This window comes from Mastigoproctus giganteus, chromosome 7, assembly GCF_048544385.1.
Source record: "Mastigoproctus giganteus isolate SK-2022 chromosome 7, ASM4854438v1, whole genome shotgun sequence".
Classification (NCBI taxonomy): Eukaryota; Metazoa; Arthropoda; class Arachnida; order Uropygi; family Thelyphonidae; genus Mastigoproctus; species Mastigoproctus giganteus.
Genome location: NC_143581.1, coordinates 202,012,227 through 202,026,348, shown reverse-complemented (window position 1 = coordinate 202,026,348; position 14,122 = coordinate 202,012,227). Strand labels below are relative to the sequence as shown.

General features: G+C 36.5%; 1 long non-coding RNA gene across 1 annotated transcript in view; it reads left to right on the top strand.

The window, feature by feature from the left end:
• Positions 1 to 13,427, top strand: part of LOC150083578 (uncharacterized) — a 31,399-nt gene extending 17,972 nt beyond the window's left edge. The window contains exon 3 of the long non-coding RNA XR_016547179.1: positions 13,309 to 13,427. This is a non-coding gene — a long non-coding RNA (uncharacterized LOC150083578). The remainder of the gene's footprint in view (positions 1 to 13,308) is intronic.
• The last annotated feature ends 695 nt before the right edge of the window (positions 13,428 to 14,122 follow it).

Here is a 14,122-nt window from a genome sequence, read left to right as displayed (position 1 = left end):
TAATCATCTTAATGATCCAGTCAATGTTACTAGCAATTCTGGCAAAAACTGTTGGGGTAAGTGCACAGAGACCACCAAACATATTTATTGCTGTACCAAAACTTACAACTCCCTGCAAAACCCACCGATTGTTGCTGTCTTGGCATGCTAGAGGACCTCCACTGTCACCCTTTACAAAGTAAAGTAATAGATTAGAAACAAATGAAAGCATTCTAAAGTTTGGAAAAAAAAAATATTATTTGTAATGTCAATTTTTTCATAAACATTATCAATAGATATGTACATTCTAATTTTTCAAATATGTACATTTGTTTCACGATTTCTTATTAAAAAACAGTTGTGTTATCAACAGTTTGTAGGATGTGTGTTAATTATAGTGAAAGAAAAATACTATGTGTATAGCCTGTAATGAATACTATTAATGTATCATCTGTTTAATGTTAAATATAGAGAGATTTATGATCCAAGTGAGCACAGAATACCATGAAGACTAGTTATAAAAGACAAAAAAATAAGGTACCAGTTTAACATTCAGTGGTTACTTTATTTAATCAGTAAATTCTCTTTCCAGTGACATGTTTATCTCTCTCTCTCTCTCTCTCTCTCTCTCTCTCTCTCTCTCTCTCTCTCTCTCTCTCTCTCTCTCTCTCTCTCTCTCTCTCTCTCTCTCTCTCTCTCTGTAAAAATATATAGAAACAAAAAAAAACATCATCTTGATTTGATCACCTCATGTAATAAATCTTTTCTTTAATTATACTACCAATTCTGTTGTTATTGTTATGCTTATAATATCCTGATTTACGATGTCAGTTAGCTATTTGCACAAATGCATCAATCTTAATTTCATATTTAAAAAGGGATTTAATATGACTTGATTCCTAATCAATGCTGGACCAAGGTATTTTCATGCCCCGTGCAGAAAGATTTTTTGGCACCCCCTTTACTAAGGATATATATATATTGTTTACATTATTTGTGAAATTTGGCACCCCCTTAAAGAATGGTGCCCCAGGAAAGAGCCCTGCTAACCCCTGCTTTAATCCAGCACTGTTCCTAATTGAGAATTTATACTTCTAGGTGGAAAATTTGAGACTAGTACTGTGAATAAACACGTATACAAGAATGGTTTTGATAATGTATAACAGATTCCACCCAACCATTTGAAAGTTTAATGATTGGTTATTATTTATGACCTTGTAATCAGCATAACAAAATTCCATCATACGGATAACAATATATTTTTGATTGAATATATTTTTGATTGAATGCTAAAAGGATTGCTTACAGTGTTTTTTTTTTGTAGTGTGGTCTGTTCAGCTCCCACTATCTGAAATCAACACGTTTATGTAATAAATTTTGCAACAGCTTAAGGAGATTCATCTGTCTTTTGGCCAATTTATTATTGCATTGTCATAATAAATTGGCCAATTGGCTGCCGAAGTACCCTTCTTCCAGGTTTAAGATATAGAGATAAACAGACACGTACCAAATAAAATGTTTATTCATACTACGTATGTGTCTATTTATTCTTATTTATAATTTTATTATTTTTACTCAGGGACTCCACCCCCCCTCCCCCTTACTCTCTTTAGCACCAATCCCCAGCTTTGCAAACAATCAATGTAATAAATGTATTTAAATCTTGATAAATTATTTACAGCACATTTTGTATTCAGTAAAAGTCAATCAATAATTAAAAGATGAATTTAAATAGAAAAAATGCATATTGATCTATTTCCTGCCCTGTAGATACATTGCAAAAACTTCTTTTTTTTTTTTTCACACACTGTATTGTAAATTGTATTGGTCTTAAAGATCTCTGGCACCTGTAATTTGAATTTTGGTGTCAGCCATATATTTGTATAGATGACCTGTCCAAAATATATTCTCTTCTGATTTATGCAAAGACTAACACAATTGATTGTTTATTCCTGATATGTGTCGATTGTCATAGCAAAAACCAAACTATTCAGGAAATTGTTTTATATTGAGAAAAAAGGTAAATTGTGTTTGTACTTCACATGTAGTATTATGATTGAAATAGCAATTATAAAATCCTATTTCCTGCTGGTCAGGGTTCTACAGTAAACAATTACATAAATGAGAGAGATACACTGCTGTATTTACTGATGGTTGTTTCTCAACCAGTTCTGCCATTTCTCAGCCCCTCTGCCTAATTTTTTTAGATCTTGTTACAGTAGAATATCCTGAATACTGACATTAACCACCCTGCTGATGTCTATATCAGACATGGACATTAAGCCTGATATGCCTTCATCAGTATCATTAATAAATACAGAAAACAACAATGGGCTTAGTACTGAACCCTAGGAAGATCCATTAATAACAGTAGTCCCAAAAATGCAGTTCCCACTGATTACCTATCTGTCTTCTCCCAGTCTCCACTTTATCTATAATGGTGACTTGCCCCTAATACCACACTGCTGCAATTTGTGCAGAAATCTTCTCTGCAGAACAGTGTCAAAATCTTTTTTAAAATCTAAGCATTTAATATCAAAATTATTTTTTCCATCCAGTTCCTTCGTTAGTCCATCATAGTATCCAGTGAGATTGGTCAGATGAGGTTGCCTCTTAACAAACCAAGCTGTGACTGCAGCATAACCTCATTTCTTCTAGATCAGCATTTCCCAAAATGGGGTCTGTGTACCCCTGGTGGTCCGTTTTTTTTTTTTTTTTGTTAGTTGCCACATCGGCTTCTGTGGCCATAATGCACCTCCCAAAGTTTTTGCATTTTACTCTGATCCAAGCCCAAGTTGGGATTTGAACCTACGACCTTTGGGTTATCAGGCAGGCACTTTACCCACCTGGCTAGCCTGGTCGGCATGGGGGTCCGTAGATCAGTTCCAGGGAATTTGCAAAACTGTGATCAACCATACACACATACACATGCATATGTTATATATAGGGGTCTGCAACCTTTTTTTTTTTTTTTTTGAAGGGGTCCGTGAACTTTTTTTGATTTTTGAAAGGGTCTGTAGCTCTTAGTAGTAGTTTGGAAACCACTGTTCTAGATAATCCTGCATTACTTCTTTAACCAAAGGCTCCTTTATTTTCCCTGTAACAGAAATCATGCTCACAGGCCTGTAATTCTTCATGTCACCTCTCTATCCCCCTTTGTGAATCGGGATACATGTGAACATCTCCAGTCCACAGAGACTTCCCCTGATTCTATTCAATCCAGACAAACTCCATTCTTCGAGCTCTCATAATTACGGCTATAGATTTGGTTACTTGTTTTTCTGCCTCCCTTAATATAGATAAATCTCAACAACCCCAAGTGCTTTTTTACATTTAGCTACAACACTCTCTCTTCCAATTTCCTCTCAGTTATCACAAAATCAGTTAGTTAGCTCCCAGTTAGAATTTGATACACTTCTGATATCCCTATCGCTAAAATATTCCTTGCATGAATGTAGATGCAAAATATACATTCAGTTTGTCAATAATCTGAGCAGAATCACAGTTAAATTCATATCTGGCAGATCAATGTGATTCATCCCCTTCTATTGTTTAAATTAGTAAAGAAGTCCTTGATGGTTCTTTGGTAACATAATCAGTTGATCCCACTGCATAGAATTAAAAACTGTCTGTGACCACTGTAGTCACCTTTACAAAAGTAAAAGCCTTTTTCTTTACCCTTGACAGTAGTTATGTCTTTAATAAATTCCACATTAGTACACTGTGGTTACTCCCCCTTCCCTTCCAGTGGATCTTTTACTTACAGATTGTTAATGCACAAAGAATCACTACTGATAACCTTCAAGAGTGTTGCTTCCTCTTGTTGCCTCTCTAACATGCTGCTGTATAAGACAATCATTGAATAAATTATGAAAGTCTTCCTAGTCTATGAATAACCAACCCACAAATTCCAGTCAACATCTGTAAACTTAAAATCTTCCATTATAAGATATTCTGATTTACTGGTCTACTCTATTTCTCTATATAGTTGTGTAATATACTCATCACAGTCATTAGGCCAATAGCACATAGCATTTTTTTTTTTCCCGATGCTTATGTCATACCAATCACCCATGTTGACTGAATGCATTGCCTTAGATTTAAACTATTCTTGATTAAGAGCGTAAACCCCTCCTTCCTGTCTGCCCTTCCTGTATACATTGTACTCCCCACATTTAAATTCGGTATGTCTCCGATAACACTACAGTGTCTGCACTTGATGACATAATAAGTACTTCAAATTCATCAAATTTATTTACAATGCTCCTAGCATTAGTTTAGATGCAAGTATACATGCACATGTTCTTACTCTTCATTAGCCTAACAGAGTACCATGTATTTACTTGTTTCAGGATGACCCACAGCAGGGTTTGAAAGCCCTGACACCTTACTTTCCAGGCTGCTGCATGTTCCAGTAGAAGTAGTGCAAGAACCTCTTTCACCTCTACCTGCGGCTCTAGTTAATCTATTTGTTCCCCCCCCCCCAAGCTAGCAGTTTCTAAAATTCTACCCCATGAGTCTCGCACATATTCTCCAGGGCCGAATTGATTGACAAGGCTCTCAAAATTTATTCCCTCCTATCATGTCTGAGCACAATTGCAGACACTTTCAAATTCAATCCCAACTTGTGACTTTTTCTCAGTTTTGCACAGGCGCCTCTGTAGTCAGGTGGGCAGGAGCAGCAGTGCGTAGCACACGCTTCTTGATTAGACTGGAGTTCGAGCCCGTGACCACCAAATACAGAGGATACGGAAAGGTCTGGAGCAATATGGCCTTAGTTGCTAATACTCCTAAAAAACCAAAAATAAATCAGTGTAGCACTGTACTTGTTAAGTAAGTCATCCTCAGGTCTCTTGCTCTTAATATCATTAGTGCCAATGTGTACAACAATATCACAATTTGTGCTCTTAAAAAATGATATCTGTTGTACATCATGTACTTTTATCTCTGGTACAAACATACCCTAGTCCTATCCCACCTATCCTTCTTGCATCATATATATATATATATATATATATTTGCCATTTCCCCTGATAGTTGAATCACTGACAATAACTACCTCCTGTGGGACCAGCACATTGTGCCTTGGAGATTGCCTCTGTATTTCCTGATGCACAAGTGTCAGCGCGGCGCCTCCGTAGCCAGGTGGGAAGGAGCAGCAGTGCATAGCACACGCTTCTTGATTAGACCGGGGTTCGAGCCCGTCACCACCAAATACGGAGAATGCGGAAAGGTCAGGGAATGACCACCGCATATCCCGGAGCAATATGGCCTTAGTTGCTAATGCTCCTAAAAAAAACCAAATAACAAACAAACAAACAAGTGTCAGCTCTGGTGTTGAGTTGGGCAGCTGAGAGCCTGATTGCCCCATTTTAATTCCTTGGAAGCCATTCACTCCACTTTTCAAGCTCTCATAAATGCCCATCAGAATACTGAGTTGGTGCTTAATTTCTTCACACTCTACACTGAGCAAGAACAGTGACATCCCTCTTGGCTGTGTCTGTCCTGAAAGAAATGTTGCAAAAGTTGCACATTTCACAGGTCATGATTCTTAGGAGCATTGTCCCCTTCTCCCCTGAGCCACAGCACTCCTGCTGTTTTGTGCCCATTGCTTTGTTACTCTTGTATGGGGCATGATTTCTGTTTAAATACAATTTAATTGATTAACAATAAAAATTAATAAATTAATCAGTTTAATTAATTAATTGACAATTCCTCACTCAAATTAATTAATTGACAATTCCTCACTAAATGCAGTGATACTTGTGATGCTATCAAGTTCAAGTTGTACATTATCAAGTTAACTTACATTATATCATTACATTCACAGAATTTATGTTAGTTATATCCTTACTAAAAATAAAATTTATTAGCTAAAAACAAAATAAATGTCAACCTATGTGATCAGAACCTTAAGCTACTTATTTATCACATTTAAAACCCTACAGTTCCACTGCATTACTAGTAATATATGCTACAATATTTATGCCAAATCACCGATACAAAAACTGTATGAATAATATGCTATAATAATAAGTCATAACTTACAAAATTTCTAGATAAATTTAAAAATAAGCTCACAAACGTGTCTAAGATTATTAAACTATTTGTTAAATGCAACTTAATATGTTAATTAATCGAAAAGACAGTAAAAAAATTTCCAAAGAACTTATTTGTTACCAGAAAGTCAAAATTCTTTGTCTGCAAACTTCCTTTGTCGACAAAATAATCCACTGTAATACCTGTAAAGTAATAGTAATTGTGGCATATGATGCAAGAAAGCAAGTGTATGAGCTTATGCAGCATCTGCCAAAAAAAAAAAAAAAAAAAAAAATTACACAATCATTCCCTCTAAATGTTTGTCGAGTTCCTCCTTAAATTTATTTAACCTATCAACTTCCACAACAACAGATGGAAGGTTGTTCCAGCAATTAACCACCCACTCACTACAGGCAAATTTCCGCACATCTGTGTTTCCTCGATTTCAATTTATGCCCCCTTAGGTTCATAATCTAAACAAGTGGAAGAATCCCATCGGAATTCTGCGTGCTCAACCCATTCAAGGACTTATACACCTCAATCAGATCACTGCACAGGTGCCTAGTCTCCAGCCGCTGCAGTTTGCAGAACTTAAGCCTCTCCTGGTAAGAGGATCCCTTCATTACCCTTACCAATCTTGTTGCCCTTCTCTGTACACGCTCAAGCAAATTTACATCCTTCCTAAAATGAGGCCTCCAGACCCGTACACAGTTCTCAAGGCGTTTCCTGACCATTGCCTCCTTATACAGAGGGACAATCACCTCCTTTTCCGTGCTAGCAAAATTCCAGTATATCATTGACAAAACCCATGACCTGTTCTTGCAGCCTGTCTGCATTGCTCAGAAAACTTCACATCTGACTGCACAATTGCTCCCAAGTCTTTTTTATTTTCAACCACCTTAAGTGCAGTACCACACAGTTGGTACGTTCCTCAGGGGTTACTTCTACCTATATGCAGTACTTTGCATTTGTCAATGTTAAACTTCACTTGCCACTTCTCAGTCCATCTTCCAAATTTTCTAGATCCTGTTGCAGTAGCAAACTGCCATTACTGTCATTAACAACCCTGCCAACCTTTGTATCATCTGCAGATTTCAACACTAAGCCTGATATACCTTCATCAATATCATTGATAAATGTACAAAACAACAGTGGACCCAACACCGAACCCTGTATCACTCCGCTAAGAACATTAGTCCACAAAGAGCAGCTCCCATCGATTACCACTCTCTGTCTTCTCCCACTCAACCATCCTTTTATCCATTGTAGCAACTTACCCTTAATACCATTCTTCTCCAATTTGTACAGTGGTCTTCCATGCACAACAGTGTTAAAAGCTTTCCTGAAATCCAAGTATATGATATCAAAATTATTTTTTGCATCCAGTTCCTTTGTAACCACATCATAATATCCAATCAGATTTGTCAAACAAGACTTTCCCTTAATAAACCCATGCTGTGTCTCAATTATTGCTGCAGTCTTGTCTAGATGATCCTGCAATGCATCTTTAACCAGTGACTCCAATATTTTACCCGGAACAGAAGTTAAACTAACTGGTCTGTAATTACTCGTGTCACCCTTCAATCCCCCTTTGTGAATTGGTGATACATTTGCACATCTCCAGTCCATGGGGACCTCCCCCTAGTCCAAAGATGCTCTCATAATTATGGCTAAGGGTTTGCTTAGTTCCTTTGCCACCTCCTCTAGGTGCCTCCGTAGCCAGGTGGGGAGGAGCAGCAGTGCGTAGCACACGCTTCTTGATTAGACCGGGGTTCGAGCCCGTCACCACCAAATACGGCGGATGCGGAAAGGTCAGGGAATGACCACCACATATCCCGGAGCAATATGGCCTTAGTTGCTAATGCTCCTAAAAACCAAATAACAAACAAACAAACAAACAAGCCACCTCCTCTAATATAACTGGATAGATTCCATCCACCCCAGGTGCCTTTCTTATGGTTAACTTCAACAATTTCTCCTCCACTTTGCTCTCAGTTATTACAAAATCATTAAGCGCCCTGCTACAATTTGATAACTTTCTGGCATTTTCAATCCTTAATAATTCCTAATGTGTGAATGTAGATGCAAAATACTCATTCAGTTTGTTTGCTATATGACCAAGATCATCAACAGTTGAACCATCAATATCAAGTGGACCAATCAGATTCATCCCCTTCCTTTTAGAGAATTTATATGAGTAAAGAAATCCTTGCTGTTTTTCTTAGCATCCTTTGCCAAATATTTTTCATAATATGCCTTCGCCTGCCTAATCTCCTGTGTGACTTGATTACAGACTAGCTTATATCTGACATAGGCTTCTGTGTCAGCTGATAATTTATATGCATCCCGTGCATTTTTCTTCTCTGCCATGAATCTCATTAGTTCATTTGACAACCATTTAGGCCTAAACCTTGAACAATATTTCTTAATAGGTATGAAACTTTTAGTAGCTTCCACGATTAATTCCTCGAAGGTACTACAGTGTCAGGATGTATTTTCATCATAACTTGTTTTAATACACTACTTCATCCTGATCCTTAAATACAATTCCTATCACTAGCCAAATTCCTATTCCTATCACTAGCCAAAGTTGAGAAATAATATATCCTATTGAAAAAAGAGGAACTTTTGGGGATTTTTCCAAGTTATGGCCAAGTTAGCCAGTTCCAGGAATTTTTTTGGTCATCATGTCAAACAGACAAAGTGATCGTAAAATACATTGTGTACAGACTTCGTATGCAGTAGAATAGTTGCCTTTGTTACCTTATTGCAAATTCTAAGTAATTCTAACCATCATTGTCATTTATTATGCTTGCAATGCTCATAGATTATCATAATAACTGGAAATACAGTTACCCCAACCTTAACATAATGATCTGTGCTAACTAACATAGTTAAGTTTTGTGTTCATTGAGTAGAATACCTGTGTGATTACTACTGTACAGCCTTGCTTCATCACAATGATACTGTTTCAAGATGAAATACAATTTTCCACACTTCTCAAATGTGTATACCTCATAAACTACCATGATTGAACCTAGAGACCTGCTGCCCACAATAATAGGTCAAACTAATAGAAAAGGAACAGATGAATAGTATTTGCAATCCATTTTAACAGTGTAATCCTTAAACTTTCTGCCACCTTAATGCAAAAATAATGTTTTTTTGTTAAGATATTAAACTTTGCATTCTGAAGTCATTTCTCAAGTGAAAGTACTTAATTAAAAATAACCCTTTATTTTGAAGTACAGGGTGACCCAAAATAAACAATACTGGTATTATCCCATCTCAATCGTGTGACACGTGGTGCTCTGGAAACATGGTGAATGTGGTGTTACCAATGAAGAAAAGCTATTCTTGTGTTATGTGGTCTTGGTCATGATGTTGGGCCAAGTGCCATATTTGTTTGAGAAAGTCACGTGCTCTTTTCATATACTCCCATTAACAGTGTGATCTCATCTGTCAAGAAATTTATGAATACAGGAAGTGTCGTAACACAGAGGTCAGTCAAGCAGTCCAAAAGACATTTATGACAAATGGGAATGCAGGCTATTTTCTAAAAGAGGTATTTCAGTTGCCACTCTATGGCCAAAGAAGGGATACCCTTAAATTGGGCAGTAGTTGGTCCTCAACCCAATGATTTATACAAGCTGTTGCAGCATATGCAGGCAGAGCAATAATTGAGGTCATGTGATATGGTTACCAACTTTATATATATACTCAACATTTTTGTGCCATTAAAACCAATAATCAAATTAAATACCACCTTAATTATGAAGAGGTGCTTGATGTGTATAAGGAAATGGTTAGGCCACATCAGTACTGCATATAGGTGTGGAAGTTTCATTTTAAAAGAATGTGGATCTTTTGGAATGGGTGCAGAGAAGAGCAATGAGATTTGTGAGGGAACAAAAGGTAACTCTTACCAAGAAAGACTTCAGATGCTGCAAATTGCAGCATCTGGAAACTAGACATCTGATTAGGGTGTTTAAAGCTTTGGATAGATTGAGTACGCTAAATGATGATGGCATCATTACTCTCGCAGAGACAATACTCGAGGAGGCATATACATTTAAATGAAGGAAGGATGTTGAAGGATAGATGTGTGCAAGTTTTCTTTCAACCAGTAGGTGGTTGATTATTTGGAACAAACAATCATCCATTTGGTGTTGTTGTTGGAAGCAGGCAGTTTGATTAAAATTAAGAGAAGGATTAGACAAATTAACTACAGGTGATGTGGAAACTATTTTTTTTTTTTTTGCTGATGCTATATAAGCTTGCCTTTGTTGCATCATTTGTGAATACTATGCATTATGAGGATCAAACATTTACCGAAATGTTGTGTTCTCTGATGAGTCCTATACTCGTTCATCTGGTCATCAACAGCCAGCCCAACAGATTTCTTGGATTCAAGTGACCTAATGAAATCACCGCGACCCTAATTTACTCAGAGTATGTCACAATCTGTTGTCTTGTTAGTAAGCATGGCATAATTGGACCTTACTTCACCAAAGATGAAAACTGCAATAATCTATTTAATCAAGAGCATTATCAGATGAAGATTCTGACTCAATTTTTCAACAACTTGGAACATTTTTGTTATGCAGGGAATATCCAGCTTTGTAATCAGTGTGTTCAGAAAGATGTTACAGCATTCAACATAACACAGCATTAGTTTCAAGAGAAATAATCCACCAACATTTCAGAAACTTTGCTGTTTCATGATGCATATGCATCATGAAACAGCAAAGTTTGGATCAGGTGAATGAGATGCAGAGAAATGGTGTGCAGCACAAAATAGCATGGTATCCAAAATGTTGGTGGATCATTTACCTGGAATGAATGAATGGCAGCTGTATGGCATGCTGTGCCATCTTGCTGATGTGAGTATAAAGGCTGAGGAGAGTGTATTCCATTATTCACCACCTTCATCTTCTTGAAACTGAAACTTCTAATCAACATGAAAACTTTTATTCTGGAATATGACTACAAATCTCATCGGACATCTGGAACTTTCTTGAGTGAAGAGGTTGTCGTAAAATATGTTGCTATTCATTAATGATATAAAAAATAATATTAATATATTGGTATGAGCTCATAACTATAAGTGTATTTGTCTGTAGACACGTGGCTCCATGAGCTGATTTTCATGTTTTGCAGGCTGAAAAACCAAGAATAACTTATGTGAGTAACCCTACACCCTCCATCTAAGAGCCACGGATGAAGAGGACTTTAAAAATTCCTCCATTCATCATTGGGAATCAAACCTAGACCTCTCCAAACAAGTGACTGGAAACTGTATATCATGCCAACTAGACTATTATGGAGTGTTCGTTAGTCATAGACACTGATCATTTTTCATACTCATAACCTAAAATGTATAATAACCAAAATATATTTTTATTCATGGTTAAAGATTATGTACAGTATTGTTTTTTTGGGCCGTACACTATTTCCTTACGGGAACATTAACTTAGAAGTAAGTAAATTATAAATGGTTTAAAATTAAATATACTCACATGACACACTCCATATTTTTCTTCCAAGTTTGCAGTACAGAGCATTGTTTTTGAATTGAATGGTACTGGGATAGTTTGATTGCAATGATTTCCAGGATGTATTTTCATCATAACTTGTTTTAATACACTGCTTGATCCTGATCCTTAAATATAATGGAATTTATTAAAATTTTATTAGGTTATGTTCGTTGTAAATACTATTTACTCTAAAATTGGAAGTTTAGTTCAAGCAGGGAAAATCAGTAACAAGCTAGAAATGAAATCATGTAATTTAAAGTTTTCTTGATTGAATATGAATACAGTCAGTCCTCGTATAACACGTGTTTACACTACACGAATTCGATCATACACGATTTATAAATAGGGGAACGATATCTTATATAACACGAACCGAATTCGCTTATGCACGATTCGCCTTTGTGTTTACAAGAAATGGCAGTCGAATGCGGAATCACCCCAACTGAATGCAACACGATAGGAATGAAGAGAAGATTCTGAAAATGTATTTATGTTATTTATATCAGTGAAGGGGAAACACATTTCACCATAATAACGTAAAAACCAACACAAATCCAGCTATCGGTATAATCGCAAATGCAATTAGATCGAGTTTACTACCATTTTATAACAGATTCCACTAGCAGAAACGCAACTAGAAATTGTTTTATGGTAGTAACCCCTAGAAATGTGCTTCAGTAAAATGTGAGGTGTTAATAGTGTATCTCTCTGCCTTTACGATGTTGTTTATTCAGTTGCTACAGCTTTGTTTATGTGTATCAAGCGTGCGTCCTCGTTTTGTAATTGTGCTTTATTCCGTAAATGAGTAAAATACTTAAAAGGTGTGAAAAGGAAGCGTCCTGGTGAAGACACTACAGATTCAGAGAGAAAAAGAAAAGCAATCGATAAACAGAGGCGGACTGGGTCAAAAATTCTTACCCGGGAAAATTTGTAGTGGCCTCATACTAGCGTTTATAGCCAAAATCACACCGACCACCAGCCCACCGGGGTTTCCCCAGTGAGGCTTATGGCCAGTCCGCCTCTGTCGAAAGAAAAAAATATGAAACTGTGAAACGCTTTGAGCGAAATGAAAGACCATGTGATATTGCACATGATACAGACCTAAATGAGGCAACGCCGAGAATTACAAAGAATGCAGAGAAAATAAAAACAACTTTCATAGCAGGAACAACTTAAAGTGTAATTAAAATCCATTAGATTAAGACACAAAGAATTGGAAGAGATGGAACGGCTGTCATCTGTTTGGATAGAAAATCAAACAAAAAACGAGTTTGCTTATGATAGAAGCAAAAGCATTAGCAATATTTTATTACGTAATAGTCGTAAAAAAATACGTAAGTATTTTATTATGATTATTTATTGTGTTTGGTAATGTTTTGGCTACAAATGTGTGTTCAATCTTTGGTGGTCGGCACCTAACCCTATTTTTCCCATAGGGCCTGTTGTTTATATTGCATAATTTTGCATTGCACAAGGGTTTCTAGGAACACAACTATTGTGCTATACGAGGACTGACTGTAACCTTTTTTATTGTGACTGCCCCATGTGCTAACAATTGTTACTAAGATTAGTACTGCCATCATGTTACATATTCACAAGTGATGTTAAAGTAATATAATTTTGGAACACTGAGTTTTTAATGATCCTAGGAAAGAACTATTTTGTTGAAATGATAAACAAGTAGATAATAATGATAATTAAGTAGATATTGAACAACACCCAATGTTTTTGGGTTTTTTTTTTTCTGTTTCAGTTGTAACTGGCAGCAAAAAATGAAGACAAGCTTTGGGAAGTAATTCAGCTGTATGGTGGTCCTAGTTTGCAAGAAGTTGCAAATAAAGTTAAGTTAAATGCACATCACCCACCAGAATGGTCCCCAAATTATTCACTGGTGTGTGTGTGTGTGTGTGTGTGAGAGAGAGTTGTTGGCAGAATTCAAAGAGATAAGGGTCAGTGTTGAATAAATATAAATACACATTTTATATAGCGCCGAGTGGGTAAAGTACCTGCCCGGCAACCCAAAGGTCGCGGGTGGTTCGATTCCCGCCTCGGGCTTGGATCAAAGTACTGCAAAAACCTTGGGAGGTGCAATATGGCCACAGAAGCCGATGCGCCAACAACTACCGAAATCAAAAAAAAAAAAAAAATCAACATTTTATATACTTAATAGTCTTTACTCAGTTAGAATATCAACTCTATTTAAATTCATTTCTCTTAAAGTTAGCTAGTTTTTTAATCATCTGGCCACGATTACTATGAAATGTACGATTGTCCCCATACTCATGTTTTTGTAGATCACTGGATTTGAACTCTTTTTACTTGTAATAATGGGCTTAATGTTTACATCAGAATGAACTTGTGTTACCATCAGTTGCCATGGTTTGTACTGCTTTTAAACAAATGGCTTGCTGAAAGTAGTGCAATACCAGACAACTTGTGGTAACATGGTTTTCTTAATGTGAGCATAAAATTATTGCATGTGTCTAGACTGTTTTTGAACTCTTTTGCAATAAAAACAATATGAAGAAGTGCTACATTTCATAATTTTGAAAAACCCCAGTATAATT